The sequence below is a fragment of the Saccoglossus kowalevskii genome, chromosome 12 (genome assembly GCF_978046115.1).
Source record: "Saccoglossus kowalevskii chromosome 12, keSacKowa6.1, whole genome shotgun sequence".
Classification (NCBI taxonomy): Eukaryota; Metazoa; Hemichordata; class Enteropneusta; family Harrimaniidae; genus Saccoglossus; species Saccoglossus kowalevskii.
Window position 1 is genome coordinate 16,540,844 of NC_140652.1, and position 6,597 is coordinate 16,547,440.

The 6,597-nt window shown below is 36.4% G+C and overlaps 1 long non-coding RNA gene across 1 annotated transcript; it reads left to right on the top strand.

Annotated features, from left to right (window-relative positions):
* The first annotated feature begins 2,824 nt into the window (after positions 1–2,824).
* Positions 2,825–4,814, top strand: LOC144345441 (uncharacterized). The gene is made up of 2 exons (XR_014931232.1): positions 2,825–3,879; positions 4,658–4,814. It is a non-coding gene; the product is annotated as an uncharacterized LOC144345441 (long non-coding RNA).
* Positions 4,815–6,597: the final 1,783 nt, after the last annotated feature.

A 6,597-nucleotide genomic window follows, 5' to 3' on the forward strand; every position in this document is an offset into this window, starting at 1 on the left:
CATATGACCTTGAGATGACCCTGACCTGACCAGTTCATTTTCCCACACAATGTGTACTGAGAAAGCCTAGTTTCCAACTGATAGAGTTGTCTACTGGAGTCCATGCAATATACATAAAAAAATCATAACTACCACAAAAATGAAGATATCTGCACCAAATGCACGAACTTGAAGAGGACCAGTCCACGTGTCTACATTATGAGGTTCAAAGCAAAATGTGCAAAAAAATTAAATTTAAAAGTCTCACATGCGCGACACGACGACCACTAAACATTAAAACATACTTCTTTTCATAAACAAGTGAATTTAAAAACAGTGAATATTCCTGCAACATCAAATCCGCTAAACTCGCCATCTACACTATTTTATTATCATTTGTTCGCCAGCTGACAACGAAATGACGAATCCTAAATGAGACATTGTTCGGACCTATAAGGAAGTTAAACTAACATGGTCATATGTGATCAAACTCCAAAGCTTATAGCATTCTAATATGTACATCTATCAAACTGTAACAACACAAGACTGAACTAATCAGATGAATACAGTAAAGGTTTACAGCTGGTTGCAGTCAATTCGGTGAAGTTCGTATGTTCTGTGCAGATCTAAATCTGTTCTGTCCCACAGTAAATACATACGACGCCACAAAACATGTATTGTCGATTATACTTCCGTTTCATGGGCCGTTGGTTTTGTACGGCCCTGGACAACGCTTGATAGATCTTACGCAGTACCGGGCTTTGTTTGTCACCCATTTACATATTTAATGAAGTCTCTGTTAGTTATGAGAATAGTAACCAATCTGGACGATGGGAGCTTTATGTTTAACGTTGATGTTTCTAGAAACATGTTGATCACAACATTAATAGTTTTTCTGAGTCATTATGTTATTTATAAGTTATTGTAATTGCAATTACAGTGATTACTCTAATCGTGATTTGGTAGACCTTGTTTTTGAAAACAGTTTAGTTAACAACCCTGTAGGAATATCATACCAGGGAGAGGGCACATTCTTGAAACATTATATTATAAATACAATCTCTCCTTTGATAGGCAAAACTTTGCCATACACTACCGAATGTATACCACACACTTTCCCTTTCCCTTTCCCTTTCCCCAAAATTAAAAACAAACTCCCTAAATTCCTGATGAAATACATCATGCAAAACAACTATAAAGACGTTATTAAACGTTAGATTTAAATTTAAAAAGTAAATACAAGGACTACTTTCTGAATCAGAATCAACAGTAGTGTTATAGGGGTGATACACTGGATAAGTGGACGAGGGACACAATTAATATTAACTGTCAGTGCCACGGATTCATTTACCCCATCATACACCAATTCGAATGTGTTAATAAATGTTGGTTCAAATCACTGAAGATCAGACACTGTTAAGTCTGTGATACTCGTACCTGTGTTATATGTTTTCAGATATTGACAGATTTGTTGCCCATTTATGTAATAATTTGTGATTAGTCTTTGAAAAAGCACACACCCAAAAAAACCAGCTCCCACAAATTACGCACACCAACAAGCAGTGGAGAAATAAAAAAAATACTTTGACTCATGCGTTTGGACGTCAATGGTGGACAGATATGAATAGTAAGTCCCACTCAACACTATGCTGTTGGATATTGTTAGTTTGTGTGAGATTTGTTTACTTCAGTGGTTGTTATCGGTCATTGCTTATCGAGAATCACTAGTGTTTATTACATATGGAAACACTACTATTTGTTTTGTATGACCTGCCATGCTATCAGCTGACATTTATATGCCAATTTAGTAACCATGTCACGTATAAATGAAACCACGCACCCAATTGGCTGAACATAACAATTTTATCAGGGATTGTGTGGTTGAAAAACAGCGATGTGAATGTCCAGACAGTATCGTGCTTTATTAATTGACTGGCTTTATTTTTGCTTATTTCGCTGGTAGTAAAACACGCTAGTTTAAAACCTAGTTAATATGACAGTTAACATTAAAACACTATTTTTTGTCATAAACCAATGAATTTAAAATCAGTGAATACTCTTGCAACACCAAGTCCGCTAAATTCCCCCACCGAGATCGGAAAATAATTAACACTAAGCGTACTAAGCCCTTAAAACCGTTGTGTATTGGTGCATTTAGAATTAAAAGAGATAGCCAAGATAACAAATGCATACAAATAGTGTGCACACGCATAGAAATGACGCACAAGACTAAATAAGAGACTCTTCATTTCTTTAGTTTCTTTATTCAGTTTAATGCCGTATTCTATTCTAGCGAACAGTGAGTTCGTTGATTATATGTCAATTACTTAAAATGCCGGTGTCATTAGTGAAACCGATAGCGAAATCAACAAGCCATGCATGGCACAGTCCGTTAATTATCAAATTTAAGATATATAGTTTTGTTCATAGTAATATACACTGTAACCTCGCTATAACGAACTCTTTTATAAGGAGCTTCCGGATATAACGAACACACTGTATGTCTCCTGCATATTAATGAGGTAACATGTTAAACATACCGGCTTCAGCAAATCCGGACGTCACTCAGCTGTCACTTACACTTAATAAATGGTAATATTTGTTTTACGTCATTATTCTTTTGTTTAAGATCCTATTTATTTATGGTTTGAGCAACAACGGGCAGCAAACATCCCTGTTTCCGGTCCCACGATTATGGAAAAAGCATTCACGTTATACAAAGAATTGCATTATTATGATTTCAATTTTACTGGTTCTACTGGTTGGCTTTGTCGGTGGAAGAATCGATATCGTGTCACGCTCTGAAAATTTCCGGTGAAGATAAATCTTGGGATGACACGGCGGCTGCCGAGTTCATTCCAGAACATTCCGTGACATTGTCGAGTCAGGAGCATACTCTCCTGATCAAATTGACAATGCCGATGAAACCGGACTATTTTTCAAGTGTTTACCCGACAGAACATTAGCTTCGAAAAAAGAGGTCAGAGCGAGGGAAACTAGCAGTATAAAAACCGTGTAGCAATTCTTGTTGGTACGAACACGTCAGGGGAACACAAACTGCATCCCCTGTGCATTGGCAAGTTCCAAAACCCACGCTGCTTGAAACACGTGAACCGAGAAACTTTGATCATTTCTTCGCCGGCGTGCTTTGGAGCAGAAGGCAATTCTATTGCTTGACAATTGTCCCGCCCACCCTGATGTCACTAAACTTTGTACACAAGACGGCAATATTCGTACAGTTTTTTTCCAAAAAACACAACAAGTAAACTACAGTCAATAGACACAGGAATTATTTCTGCACTGAAGAAACGCTACCGTGTTGTCATAAATTTGCAAGATTATTTGAAAACTTTGGACATCAAAGAAATGATCTACGTCACCGGTGAAGCCTGGACTGAGGTGACGACATCAACGGTAAACAAGTGTTGTAAAGCCTGGGGCCCGCCATTTTTCCAGTCGATGGCCACTTGGAAAATGACGATGATTCGGAGTTGGGTGAAGACGACATCCCGTTGTCAGAGATCGTCGGAGATGTGCAGCATATCGAAGAGGTCAGTGGCGAAAACCTAGAGGATATTGCCAGAGAGTGGGTAAATATCGACAGTGAATTTCAAGTGAATTCCAGTGGTCTTCAGGTGACGAAGAAATCATTTAAGCAGTACGCGATTCACCCACTGATACACCGTGTGAAAGTGATATTGACGATTCCCATGACAATAAAGAAATTCCTGCGACGTTTGATGTTGTTAACGGACTTGATACAGCACTTGCTTGATTTGAAGGACAATGTTGCAACTTCGACAATTATTATTATCGTTTACACGTAAAGAAAATGCTATTTCCAAGCGGATACAAACCAAGATCACAAGCTTTTTCAACCAGTGAGGAGACGAACTTTTGGTGATCGTGAATATTTTTAAATTACTCTAACATTTACATGGAATGTTTTTAATATATTTGGAATTGATTTGACGGAATAGTTTGTAACTTATTTTAATTTAGTCGTAACGTGTAACGATGGTAGAATAAAATGAAACAACGCAACTACAATGACGATATTGTTTTGCATATAAATAGGTTTCAATCTCGGGTGTCAATACGAGCAATGAATAGGTTATTCAGTATAACGAACACTTCAATATAAGGAACTAAATGGCTGGCGTGTTCTCGGCGTGTTCGTTATAACGAGGTTACAGTGTAGATGGAACATAAACATGTCAGAAGTGTGGATCCAGAAGCCAATGCTTGATTATGACATTAAAATAATTGACATCTTGTATCAGATCATCAAGCATGTACATGTCCATGTCGAGAAAAATTGCTCATTACTGAATTTGAATTAAAATATCCGTAAATCAACTTCGGCACCAGCTGTAGAAAACCTAGAAAATAAATGGATGTATATTTTGTTAATGTCCATACAACAGAAAGTTATAAGAAAATGCTCGTCAATAGTGAGAGAACGACACGAATGGTTTTTTTTTCCTCAATAGTGTTTTATTTTTTGTTGTCATTGTTCTCTTGGGCATATGTTAACATGGTATTTGGAAAAAAAATATTTTTTTTTCTAGAAAGGCGGACGCTTCGTAGTTTTGAGCATTTAATATTGATTAGGAAGTTGATATGTTAATGAAGCATACCTATTAATTATCTATTCTCGTCTTTTGTATAATTACAGAAAAATGGAGAATCAACAGAAATAACAGAAATATGTTTTGTTGCATTTGACCAAGAAAAGAAAAAAAAGAACTACTACCCAACCAATGCTACTAATATTGTACATATCACACTATCTCGCGTTATTTGATGAAATAATAAAGGGCATTGCATGATTACGTTATAGTCGCGTTATTTTGATTGGTTGTTTATTGGATTAAAAAGTTAAGCCCCTAAACAAACCTTGCACTCATCTGACCGACAGAAAAGCAGCGTTGCTAGTCTGTTCTATAGTAGTCTCAGATTAAATTTATTATAAATGAATACCTCATCCTGTAGCCTCAAGTCGTTGTTCGTTTTGTAACAATGCCGACGAATCAGTCTCATAAATTTTTGTGCAATGTGATTATATGAAGTCGTTATGGAATATTATTCTTTAAAAATGACGAATTTCTCTAAATATTCCACTATTTCAGCAAAGTAGGTAGTTCTAGGTGATCATACCTTCTCAAAAATGCGAAACTATATCACGCTAATTGTTAAACAAACGGCGCATCGTTAAGATAATTGATATCCTGCCTAAATTAAATATGATGAATATGGTCACCAAACAAACTGAAAAAAAGAAAACTAAACAACAATACTGAACAAGAGTCCAATGCATCCTATGCAAACATGTGGCAGCCTGTTCATTGTTAACATTGTATTGCACGAAACGTATTACACATAAACACGCTGTTGGTTGCTGCAATCAATGTTAACGAACCCAGAGAGAATGAACTTACACAAAACATACACACTAAGAGCTCGTTAGGAGAGCTCTGTATATCTGTATGAATTATGCAATGACTCCTCCTGGATGACACATTGAACAATAAAGCTCATACAATGTATACAATGTACATATAACGAACTGTAAATCTATTATAATTAAAGAGCGGTGGTCGTCACACCACGCATGTCAACACATTTGTGTTGATAGACATTGAGGTTACGACAATCCAATGCGTTCTTCTAATGAAATTAGACCTGGGCGTGACTTCGAATTCTTCGATAACTTCCAATCATCCTGATAGCCAACTAAAGCTTGGTATCGTCTAAGTTTGTAGTCGTTAATCTGCGCAAGTCAAAATCGCTGTAAAAACCCATATCTTGGCGACCATCGCCCCTTAATACAGTCGTGGTCCGTTGGGAATTTATCATAACAACTTATGAATATGTGTTATTTACCCCGAGACATGATATAAATGAAACGCTTCCATGTAGCCTGTCTTAGTGATTCCATCTAGTACGGTTCGTATGTTCACGACCGTGTTACATGATATATACACCTCAAAGGCTAAATAAGAACAATTGTTATACTTTCTCCCATTTTTGCCCGATCTGAGTATTCCTCTCTTGGATAAAGTACATTTGAAGAGCATACAGACCTATAATATATATAATATTCGAAAATGTCGAGAAACACACCTGATAGATAGACACATGGAGTTAATACACATGAGTCAATACTTCTGACTTACAGTACCCACAGTATATGGAAGCACGTGTATTCTATTGAACTAATCATCTAGCCGTTGTATACACATATAACCTAATTACGTGATATTGATATTGATTTGTCAATGTTACTCTTTCTAATCTTGACCCCGGTTGCTTTATTGTTGACACATCTTTGACAATCAATATGCTTTGTACAACCACTGATGCATTTCTTGGAAATCACTAAAGCATTGTCATATTTAACATTTGTTCTTCTCCATTCATGAATTATGTTTTGAATGAGATAAATATAAAAACAAAGTGGAATTATACCTTTAATACACAATATTGTACCTTTTTTATTCCCTCCTCTATACCAACCAACCCCGCTCGATATAGACACATTTGCATACTTTGTTACGAACTCAAATCAGTAATAGTAAAATGAATGTTACAGAGATGTAGAGTGATGCTGCTGCT